A 12,995-nucleotide genomic window follows, 5' to 3' on the forward strand; every position below is an offset into this window, starting at 1 on the left:
ACACCTATTCACAACAGATAAGGATCTGGTCCAAGGTTACCACAACCTCATGAAGTTGCCACATACTTTCCCTTTTGCTGCTTATCTGCAACTTTTGTTGTGCTGTGGACTTGAGTAAGATCTTTGACCCATTGAGCACTTCCTGGGACCAAATCTATCCCACAGATTCCTGGCCAGGATAGTGAATGAGATACCCAGGGTCATCATATCTGCCCTATTACTTGTAAAGGCATTGTAGACAAGGCAATGTCTGCAAGTCCCCAGGGACACAGGTGAATGACACTAAATGAACCCCACCATCTGTAGTAAACCCTTACTGACATGTGGGTATATCCCAAGCAGTATCTCTCTTTCTAGTTGCGTGGACATAGTACCCTCCTGGGTGACCTAGGCCCCAAGACTAAGCAAGGCCACATATTTCCCCAGTCACTCTATTGAGAAGAATCATGTCTTTATATGCCTACTTTCCCAATAAAAAAGTTCACAGAGGGGGTGGGGGAGGGCTGGTGGCTCTCCCTTATATTCTGGGTGAGTGTCCTGTTTGGTTCCCATTTTAGCATGCCCCTCAAAACCCTCAACTATAGATTCCTAGAGTTTAAGGCCACAAGGCCATTAGATCATCTAATCTGTTCTCTTGTATCGCACAGACTTTTAAAAATCACCCACTTACCTTTCTGGTGTGTCTAATAATTTGTACTTGACTAAAGCATAACTTCCTAAAAGGCATCCAGTCTTAATCTGAAGATATCAAAAGATAGAAAATCTACCACTTCCTTTGGTAGTTTGTTCCAATGGTTAATTATCCTCACTGTTAGAAATTTGTGCCTAATTTCCAGGGTCTGGCTTCAGCTTCCAACTGCTGGTTTTTGTTATGCCTTTCTCCACTGGTTAAAGTGTTTTTTAGTAACCAGTATTTTCTACCTATGTAAGTACTTAAACACTGTAATCAAGTCACCTCTCAATCTTCAAGTTTGTATTGCAAGGCATTTTCTCCAGCTGTTTTTTGTAGCTCTTTACTGCATCCTCTCCAATTTTTCAACATCGTTCTAAAAATATAGACACCAGAACTGGATGCATTATTCCAGTATTGGTCTCACCAATGCTGTTGACAAAAGTAAAATCTCCTCCCTACTTACTACTTCTCTGTTTATACATCCAACGATTACTTTACTCCTTGTTGTGCTAGCATGGTGCTAGGAGCTCATATTAAGTTGCTTGTCCACTTGCTTGTCCAGCTTTAAATTCTTTTGAGAGTCACTGCTTCTCAGGAGGCAGTCCCTCAATCTGCTGGTGCGTCCTGCATTTCTTGTTCCTAGACATATAACTTTGCATTTGGCTATACCAAAACATATTTTGTTCGAATGAGCCCAGCTTGCTAAGCAATCCATATCAGTCTGTATGACTGCCCTGTCCTCATAGTTATTTACCACTCTGGCAATTTTTGTGTCATCCAAAACATTTATAAACATTGATTTTATACTTCCATCTCATTGATGATAATGTTGAATAGCATCTGACCTAGTACTGATCCCTGCAATACCCCACTAGAAACTCTATCATTTGATGATTATTCCCCACTGAGATCTGTTAGTCAGTCAGTTCTTAATCCATTTAACATGTGTTTTATTAACATTGTCCTTATGCCTCTTGTCAGCTACTGCATCAATGGTTGCAGTACAGGATGGGAAGCAGGCTCTGCAGAGCTGCTATGTCGTCCCCATCAGTGGTGCAAGTAGAAATAATTTCTTGCCATATTGCACTCATGGGAGGGATAGAAGAGGGGGCATGTGATCTCCCCACGTTTCCCTCCATGTGACTCCTCCCCGCCCTGCCCCCAGCCTGGGTTCCCCATGCTCTCCCTGTCCACTCCGACGCCTCCTGATGTATATACAAACATCAACATGCTTAACTACTCACTTCTCCCTCCACATATGTAGTATTCAGTCTGTTTATATGGAATATGGGAGTTGGGTGAGGAGCCATTACAGCATAGTATGACTTATTAAAAGACAAATTTTAAGTAGAACTGAATCCTAAACTGCTTTATGGTATTGTGCCCAAACATTGCATTTCAATGGGGGATTCAACTTCCTTTATAGGAATAGCCTCCTGAAACTCTTACCAGTCCACAAAAGTGGTCCATAGTCATGCAAATAGTCCCATTGCCTTCAATGGGATTGATCAGATGATTGTGTTTACAGTTTATTGTGTTTATTGTAAATTGTTCTGTGTGAAACTGACAATTCCTGAGCTGTTAGATCAGAAGGAGCTTCTTTCAAATAAAGGTGGGCAGATGTGTGATAAGTCTTAGCTCCGTTGCTAAGATGAGGAACATATTTTCAGCAAAGTTCTTGGCAGATTCCTGAGGCAGCTGGTTTAAGGCCATCAGTGTCTGGCATTATAATCTTCACTTATAGTTCTCTCACCCACAAAGCTGGAAAATGAGGCATTTGTTTTCTTTGTTTTGCTGCTCCAGTTCCAGGTAACAAAATGCATGTTAGACTAGTTTGGCTGCAAGGAAGCATTCTGTGTACACTGGGGACAACACCTGATTCTTGTAAGGCTGCAGAACTGAGCTGACATCAGAATCCAAACATCCTCTGGTCAGTGCAAGCAGAGGCATTCCTCTAATGATTTGGACTTGATGTGATGCAGTATGGATGTCATAGATAATTCAAACCAATGGGGGAAGAAAGAATCAAAAACACGGTTTAAACACCATCCGTCCCCCGCACCGCTCCCCTCTTGAGGACTCCTGACCAACATAACAGGACAATACATATGCTAACAAACTTAAACAAAGCCTTTGTGTAAGTTTGTTAGCTTATGTATTGTGCTGTTAAAGCCATTTAAAAAATGAATGCCCTCCTTAGCCACGTTCTGCCCCTTTAAGGAGCAGAGTGCAGCCTCACCCCACACCTCTCCTGGGCTGGGGGGACTAGCCCCAAGTCTTTCTGGTACCCCATACCTCCTAAAAATCTCTTGCCGGTACTGTGTACTGGCGGGTATCGCCCTACTTGCACTCCTGCTCCCCATGGAGATGGTCAAGAGAGGGAGGGTAGTAGACTGAACCTTGTCTCTGCCTCTCCCTTTCACTGCCCTGAGTACTGTAGCTATCCCAGTGCATCATGCAGTGTAAGTCCCAGGGGTTGGCACCACCATGTTGCACGACGGACACTTCACAAAATTACCGTACTTGGTGATGGACATGGGGGGGGGAGGGGGTTATGTCATTCAGTCATTCAACGATTCTTGAAAAATTACCATGGACCTCAACATATTTACCATGGACACTTGTGTCCATGTAAGGACACGTTGCTGACCCCTGTAAGTCTCATAGCTTTCCAGATTTAAATAAATGATTGGTTTTAGTTGATTTATTTTTCCTGCTGTCACTTCCTGCCATTGCAGTGATATTTTAAGCTGATTTTGTTAAATCATAGAGTAACTGATAACACCAGTACATCTTTCCTTTTAGCAGCATGGTGGCACAGCCGTGTCAGTAAAAGGTGCATAGTGTAGACAAAGCCTAAGCTCGATCCCCTTATTTAAGACCTGATAAAATGGATCCAGATAAGATGGTTGCTTAGGACTAGTTAATAAGATGGTAATAAGTAAGGTATAGTTAATATGTCATTCAGGATGCTATTTTGTCCCTATCAGAGATAGCCTTATTAGCAAAATAAGCAGTTGGTGATTCAAAGCTACCACATGGATGTTGTTCAACACTTCACTGAGTCAGTCCTCTCAAAGACAGTTGCTGTAATTTGTATCTTATATTTTGTTAATCTCTGAATCATTGTGAGTTATTTTCACTTCAGCAAACCCTTATGGGCCATGTGATGGATGTGTTCAAGCCACAATAGCTGGCTTCTTTTTGTGCAAAACATCAGGGGTTAGAAGGAATTGCATTTAGTTAACATGACAAATCCTGCCATCTTCTACATCCAGGAATCTGATGCTTCTGTCCACTCCCTGTTCTTAGATAATAATGGTTACCCCTGCGACAAGGCCATAGAAGAAGAAAAAGACAATAGATCATAAAACCTTCATTGAAACTTAGCTTTAGCTTCCATTGTTCTCCATATCTCCCTTGTCATAGCCAATGCTTTGACTGAATGGGTCTCAAGTTGCTTATTTCATTTACTACTTCTGTAAATGCAGATGTCTGAGTAATTGACCGTTTTAACCTATGCAGTATTTCTTCAATCACTTAGTTGTGCAGTACACCAGAATTCATCATAAGCTCATATGGAATTTGTTGCATTCAGCTTACATTAAGAGCCAAACTTCCAGACACTTTAATTTTTGTCATCTCTCGGAAGTCAAACAATAGGTTGGTGAATCCAGTGACACTATAACACAGTTTATCAGTGACAGTTAGAAGCGAAAGTTCTATTTAATTTAACCTTTTTCTCCAGTGTGATTGTAGGATTTTTTTGGTCTGATAGTTACCGAGGACAATAATTAGAATTACACTGTATGTTTGTTCACAATGTGGTACCACATTTTTTTTTTTAAATAAATGTGTAGAATCTTGGTATCCTTATCTCATTAGGACCTGGTCTTTTGTGTTGGAATAATGGGATGGTAATAAGAATAACATGAAATAATATCAAGTTACTAACTTCATCAAAGAAAGGTAGAGCAACTTCTGACCTTTTTTCAGTTCTTTGGAAAACACCCAGGAGGAGCAGGCATGTAGTGATGGCAGAGCAGAGGTGGAGATAGAAGATGAGTGGACCCAGTACTGGCCCTCGGTTATCTGTCCAACTTTCACCCCATACACTCAGCTTCCCTCAACCCTCAGCTGCCATCGTTCCTTACCTCCTACAAAGTACCTCTACAGTTATCATCCTCTAGTGGCCACTTGCCTCTGGACAATCCCACAAACACAACTTTCCCCAGCTTCTCCTTCACAAGCTAACTAGCTATCCCCTGAACACCTCCAGAAAGCCACCCAACCAGCTATCAGAAAATAGCTTTCTTATGAAAAAGTGCTGTGTAACTTAATTGTCATGAAACCCAGAGGGGTCTATAAAAATGTAACAGGGTTCTACAGAAATGACTCTAAAACCTATAGAGAATTATATCCTTTATTGAACCATTGTAATGAATTCTATTGCAGGGATATCTCTGCAATAGGATGATTCACAAAACCTGTAGAAAGCTTACCATTTTGTATTAAATGCTGTAGGAGTGTTCCAAAAGAGTTGGGCAGTTTCTGAGGTATATGCCTGTGTGGTTTTTGTGACTCCTGTGGCTAGTTGAACTTTGGTTTTGGACTGCAGCACAATCTGAACATGTGAGCCACCTTTTGTGGGTAAAAAAAAAGATACTTCTCTGCGCCATTAATCTACAGATTCATGGGCAAGTTTGTGCTGCCTTAAACTTCACCAGCATGTCACCATACAGCTGTAGGGCCATTGTGTTTGATTTCTAAATGGAATGTTCAATAGGCACTGTGTCTTCTGGAGTAAATACAGTATACACAGAAAATCACATGCCATTTACACAAGTACCTGTGATTTTATATTATTTCAGTGATCTGAGGTTTTTTTTTCAATGCATCAGGGAGATAAGAAGGTACCTGCCAATAAATTTTGATAGTGTCCTTTCCTTGACCTGGTAGAAATGAACATAGATGGCATTGACAAGAAATGGAACTATTTAAATTAGGCAGGTAAGTTTATGTTTGAGCCAAGCACAATGATTTAACCTTAGATTGGAAATGTTCATTTCAAGAAAACCATTGCAGCTCAGACATTGAAAGCTATCAGTCACACAGTTAAACACATAAATTGGGAAGATTCATGCTGAAGACAATGACAGCAGAGATTAGAAACGACAGCAGGGGGAAAGTCCTGCCTAAGTTAGGAAAGAGGAAAAATGTCAAAACAGTAATAAACTACAGCAAGGCCAACAGGTCAACCCACATGAGAAAACCAACAGGTAACAGAAGGGCCTCTGAAACTTCTGAAGAATAGAAGATCAGTAGGAAAGCATTTTTATGAGAAATAAAATGCGCCTTCCTGTCAGGGAGGAAGGGAGTTGCAGAGTGCTTGAGAAATGGAAAAAAATGCAATTAAAACCAGATATGAATAAAGATCAGGTGAGAGAGGATGTCACCTTATGTCCTTTGGAACCGTATTTCTGCTGCCTCCTGAAATTATGTTTTCCTGAAACAAAGGAACAATGTTATGGAAAAGTGGGTGCCAGGTACTTTAGGAAAATGAGACACAGCGAAGCGGATAAAAGAGACAAAGACAATAGCAATCATATGCAATAAACCAAAGGCAGCTGAGGTCTGAGACAAAGGTGAAAATTCTGAGCCAGCAAGATGAGTGAAGCAAGGGAAGGAAGGAGGGAAAGATGATTCACAATAACGTTTGAAAGACATTGGCTTGAATATTCATCAATGTCACAGCAAACTTAGCTTGGCGGCCTTGGTGACTGACTTTGTTCAGTTAGCAATTTCCCATTTTTAAGATGATAAACAGGAAAGTGGCTTGATATATGGCTTTTTAATGTTAGCTGAATGCAACAAACTAAGCTCGGGCTTTCATGCCAATTGGATAGACATTGGCATACAATTTTATTGTTTTTGTATAGGCATAATTGAAATATTTGTGTTGGTACCCACTCCAAAATTAGACAATGTAGACTCCTGTATACAAATATACCTTTTGACATGCAGGCAGCATGGGTACACCACACAGTGGAACAAGTGGAGTAAGCGGTGCAGTCACTTGGAGTACCTCACTCGCCATTAATTCATTCAAATGAAAACCTAGTTACCATGCCCTGGTCAATGACTTTGTTATTTCTTTTACTTTAGAAATCGCTATAAGGATTGTGAAGTGATTAATGCAGCTTGACATGATGAAGAATCTGAAGGTACTTATGGTCAAATATTTTAGCTGATAGTGGTACAGACTATTTTGTGCTGCTTTTGTGAGTGCTATTTCAATATATTATACAACAGTGTTCTGAAGTGATGGTTTGCTGAAGATTAAGCTGCCTGTACTATTATATGTGTTAGGGAGGGGCCCAAGCTGCAAAGTTCAGACCCGAAATCAGATCGGAATCCAAACTTTCCCAAAGCTTGGGATGGGAGTTGGATCTGAGATTATAGTTCAGTCTCATCTCTTATACCTACATACAGATATAATATGTAAGACATATTTATAAAGATACAAGGGCCAAATTCTGTTCTTGGTTACACCTGTATAAATATTATTCCAGATGTCACAGTGTTGTAGCTGAGAGCAGAAATTGGCTGCTCATTTGAAGTTGGTGCCAAATGCTATCAATAAATGCCTGCCAAAAATAACCAACGGAGATGTAGTAATTTAAACAGAAAATTCAGAAAGTTGCACACTGAGGGCATGTCTACACTAGAAATGTATGTCAAATTATATTAGCTTGACTTACAGCCACCACAGTAATTACTGCAGTGGTGCACGTCCACACTACCCTCCTTGGGTTGGTGGTGAGCGTCCTCACCAGGAGCTCTTCCTCCGACCTAAGGGGGCAGTGTGGAGAGCTGAAAGCCTGATCTCTCAGCTCTGCTGGCAGCTTCCTGCCAGGAGCTAGGCTGCCCCACAGGCTCTGGACTCCTGGAGGGCTTCCCCCCTTCCCACCGGAAGTGGGGGAAGCCGCCTGGGGCTTCTACCCTCCCCGTTCCCCGCGGGGAGCCCTCCCAGGGCTTCTCACTCCTCCCCTCCTCCCCTTCCTGCTCTCCAATGGGAGTGGGGCAACCTTGTCATTTGCTGTGAAACTGACAAGACATCCAACAGCTGACGTAAAGGATGCAGAATCTGTATAGAAACTGCACCACCCTAACTACACGGACATAAGCCTTATGCATCTCCTGGAGGTGGTGTTATTATGTTGGTGTAGTAGGGAACTTACACCAGCGGGAGGAAGGCTGTAGCTGTAGTGTAGACACTGACATAATTAGGTTGACATAAGCTGCCTCATGTCAACCTAACTGTAGTGTAGACCAGCCCACAGTTGCAACATGGGCCCACTGGATGCTGATGCAGAGACTGATAATGGCATTAGTACTTGCCAAAAAATACCTGAAAAGCACTACTTCTGTGTGACAGCCAATAAAGCTGCTGCACACACCCCTATGTTTTTCAGCAATTAAATATCTGTAAATGGAAGCTCTCCCTTTTCCCTACCCCATGTCTGAAGTGGCCAAGATATAGAAGTTTTTCAGTGTGGTCCCTCTGCACAGCAGCTGTTTCACAGTTTGATAGCAGAGTCTACAGCCAGCTGCTTCAGTTTGCTCCTGTCACTGCCATAGGTTAATAGGAACAGAGGCAGGAGAAGGACCTAGGCCAGCATAAAGCAGAAATAACAGGATTTTCTGCCAAAAGGGCGTGTGAGATAAGAACTTTAATGGACCAACAAACAAAGAATGAGTCCGAAGCCTAAGGCACTGAGTGTGTTAGCAACAGAGAAGCAGTCCTGGAACAAGTACAGCCCAGAGTCTCAGTTTGAAATGATTGCATGGACCACATGCCAAAAAAGTTTGGCTCTGTGTGTAATATGTGTGTATGTGTATCTATAGCCCCACACCAAATATGCAGTTGTGCTAATCATAGAATAAATTACAGAGCCATCTGATAAACTGCATGCACCTTTGACCACCTCACCTGCACTCTGCTAACTAATCCACCTCCACTTGGATTTATTCTAGCATTCCAAACCAAGGCTGCAATCCTGTAAACACTTATGTACATACAAAGAATCCCATTTAAGTCAAGTTTGGCTGTGTATAGTTCCAGAACTGAGTGTAAGTGAGATCATGGTTTTGCCTCTTCCATTTATTATTAGCAGTGAACTTCTCCAGACTGTGATTTATTTCATGCAGTATAACAACTGCTCCAGTACTGGTGTTGATTACCAGTTTACTGTAATTGTCAGTCTTGTAACATGGGTCGTTTGGGGTATATGATTTGTTTGGTTTAAAGGAACCATCCTTTAATGTTCAGTCGAGGAGAAATACCTTAGACCAGGGGTGGGCCAACTTTTTGGCCTGAGGGCCACATCGGGGTGCGAAACTGTATGGCGGGCCAGGAAGGCTGTGCCTCCCCAAACAGCCTGACCCCTACCCCCTATCCACCCCCTGACTGCCCTCCTCAGAACCCTCTACCCATCCAACCCCCCCTACTCCTTGTCCCCTGACCACCCCCTCCTGGGACCCCCACCCCTAACCGCTCCCCGCAGAACCTCCGCCCTATCCAACCACCCTCCGCAGAACCTCCGCCCCATCCAACCGCCCCCTGCTCCCTATTACCTGACTGCCCCCTGGGGTCCCCTGCCCCTTATCCAACCCCCTGGCCCTGGCCCCCTTACCATGTCGCTCAGAGCAGCATGTCTGGCCACCATGCCGCCCAGCCGGAGCCTGCCACGCTGCCTTGCATGAGCGCACAGCCCTGCCCCCCAGAGTGCTGCTCGCGCGGTGGCATGGCTGCTGGGGAGGGGAGACAGCAGAGGAGGGCCGGGGGCTAGCCTCCTGGGCCAGGAGCTCAGGGGCCAGGCAGGACCGTCCCATGGGCCAGATGTGGCCCGCGGGCTGTAGTTTGCCCACCTCTTAGAATCTAGTCTGATCCTCTTACCAGTGTACAACAAAATGTCAATTTTGCAGTTTCATGGAATTATCTGTGGCAGATTAGGGACATGCAAGAGAAAGTGGTTTAACAAACAACATTATAATATAAATTAGTATATACAGCATTAGAATATAAATATAGTGGTATTGTTGCAAAATACCAGTCAAAGATAAATATATCAATAATTCTTTGGCCAGATTCTCATTGGTGTAAATCTGCTCCATTGACTTCAGTTTGCCCGAGCTGAAGATCAGGCCTGTTATTTCTGGAAGTTCATAACTATCATTGACTTGTTTTGCAGAAACCTACAGAGATATCTTACAAATATAGAATGATGGTGGGCTGTGTAATAGACTTCAAATTTTCATGAGTTGGGAATGATTGATGATAGTGTTGCCCCATCCCGTGACTCCTTAACTCATGAAAATACCAGTGTTTTTATAGTAGCTACTGTCACTTACTTCTCATTGCTCACTCCAACTTGCCGCTACAAATTCTCTCACTCTCCCCTTACATATACTGTACAGAGAGAACAAAATGAAAAGAGGGAGAAAGAGAGGAATATAATTGTATAATGGAAAATAACATCCATAAGTCACGCAAACACTAAACCCTACGTATAATGAATCTGTCCTTTAGGGACAATCTTTTCCATGTCATTGTCTGGTACTTATGTTGTTGTTCATCTAGCTAATTACCTCTTTGAAAGGTATAGTCCTGCTGTCATGCCTAGATTAGCAGCAAGTGTTTGGCCAGCTACTTTCTTGTCACAGTTGATAATTATTTAATGAGTTCTGCTCTTCCCTAGGAAAGCAAGATTGGGATAGAATTGGACCTATTTTATCACAGTAGCATTGCTGTGCCTGTTGGCAGGTTTGGCAGCAGCAGTGCTGGATTCCAGTAAAACAGGAGAAGAAGAATTTCAATAAGTAGTTCCTGAAGCATTTGGGAGCAGGGGGGAAATTAATAGTGATTAGCAAATCTCAATGGAAACAGGCTCATTACTATGTTTGCTGCCAGTTTTTTCCTAGAGCAGTAACCTTGCTGGGGAAATGGGTGATGCTGGAAGGTCCTTCTTAGCTAAAAGAAAAGCCAACATAAGAAAGCACTGTGTGTTGCGAAGCTGGGAGGCCTGACATCTAATCTCCAGACTTATCTTTGTCATACTGGGGGTCCCTGAAGTAGCACTGTTAGTTTTTGATGGTCAGAGTAAGTCAGTGCAGCCTCTATTGGAAGATACAAGAATGGCATCAACAGGAACTTATGGGTGCCCCTTTATGGAAGAGTGTCAGTTCTTCTGTAACTGAACAGGTGCACCCTGGCTAGGCCTAGTTAGGGGCGGGGGTATAACCTGGGGTCAGGAGAGCCCAGATCCTTAAGGGTATTTAGGTTCCTAACATCCATTGATTTCAATGGATGGGAGAGGTAGGATCCATGAAGGGACTCAGGTGATGCAACACTCAGCATGACGGTGCCTAATTTTTAGGCCCTTAGATAATCACAGAAACAACATTGTAATCCAAAAAGCTTGAGTTAGGTGCCTAAACTCCCTATACACTGAATGGGGAGAGACGGGCACCTAAGAATGGGATCCACAAAAGCCAGCATATTAGCCTCCCAATTCAGTTAGCCAGTGGGAGATGCTAAGCCCCACCCCTCTCTGAGGTAGGCACTTATGTCAACTTAGCAATCCACCAAGGGGAACCTACCACCTGTAGTCAGATGGCTTAGGCACCTAAGATACTCTTTGAGGGAATGAGCAAGGTGCCTGCCTGCTCCACACAAGATGACCAGAAGGGTGGGGGGTGTGGCTTATGATTTTTAGCCCAGTGGTTAGAGCACTCCCTTGCAACATGGGAGATACAGGTTCATTTCCCCCTTCTTTGCCACAAGGGGATAGATGATTTGAACAAGGGCCTTCCCCCTTGCTAGAGGCTGATGTAACTGCTGAGCTCTAAGGTATTCTGATACGGGACTCCCTCAGTCTCTTTGATTGAAGCTGTTGTGCTCTGGATAGCTAGTGAAAGAGTTGCTGGAAAAGGGGGACAGGATTCAGGGTCTTTCACCTCCCCAGTGGATGCCCAATAGTTAGAACACTCTCTGGAGAGGTGGCAAATCCAGTCTTCCCCATTAGCAGAGAGAGGATAATTCAACCTGGGTCTCCCATATCAGAGGTGAGGGCCTGAATTGCTTGGCTAAAAATTACAACCTGGTCACCTCTTTCTTCAGCTGGTTTTAGAATGGGATCTGATGCATGGCCTCTGAGCACACCTACTGATGTAGGCAAGCTATTTAGGTGGCCGAACACCTGTCTTCCCCTGGTTTGTGAAGTGCTTTGAGGCTTAGGCATCCAGATGCCTCGAGTGAGGCAGCCAGAGGCAGGAACATAGACTCATAGGGAACTTTTATTCTGAAAAAGGCACCTACAAGGTTTGGTGGGAGTTTTGTGGCTCACATTGAAGCCAAAACTGGGATTTAGACACCTAAACCTGAGATTAGGCACCTAAATCTGTGGTTTAGGCACCTAAGTACCATCATGGATCCCACCCTAGGAGCCCAAATACCTTTGAGGATCTGCGTCAAGATAATTAGGCTTGGGAGCCGGGGGTGGTGGTGGAAAGGGGTGGGCTAATCGGCCCAACCTGAGACACGTGGAGCAAGAGGTAGTTGTCCAGGGAGGGGCTTAAAAGAAGAGCCATGCTCAGTGCTGGGAGGCTGAAAAGGCCTGAAGGCTAGGAGAGCAGTGGAGGAGCTAGCCTGCTGATGTTTCTGAACTGGAGAGCCAGTGTTGGGAGGCTGAAAGGGCTGAGTCATTGAACTGTGTTTGGGATTTTTATGAACTATGTGCACTGTGTGTGTGGGATAAACAGACCGTATTTGGGGCTTTCAAGGGCCACTTTGCACTGTGTGGGACAATAAACTGGCCTCAGGGAGGGATAATATTGGAAACAAGAGAATGCATGGTGGAATTTTTAAGGAGTTTGAGAGGGACGCTGAGGAAGTAATCCCAACATTACCAAGCCCACCCACAAGGGGTTGCTTGAAGGTGAGGGGGAATTATGACACGGTGCTTCCTCTAGATCAGTGGGTCCCAAACTTGTTCCGCCGCTTGTGCAGGGAAATCCCCTGCCGGGCCGGGCTGGTTTGTTTTCCTGCTGCGTCCGCAGGTTCGGCCAATTGCAGCTCCCAGTGGCCGCGGTTCACTGCTCCAGGCCAATGGGAGCTGCTGGAAGTGGCGGCCAGTACGTCCCTTGGCTGTTTCCCAGAGCTAGCTGGAAATTTTCTGCTGGAATGTCTTTCTGACAGAAAACTGCAGTTCATCAAAAGTGAAATGTTTCATGGAAAAGTGTCAGTTTCAGTAAAATTTTG

This window comes from Eretmochelys imbricata, chromosome 3 (genome assembly GCF_965152235.1).
Source record: "Eretmochelys imbricata isolate rEreImb1 chromosome 3, rEreImb1.hap1, whole genome shotgun sequence".
Lineage (NCBI taxonomy): Eukaryota > Metazoa > Chordata > Testudines > Cheloniidae > Eretmochelys > Eretmochelys imbricata.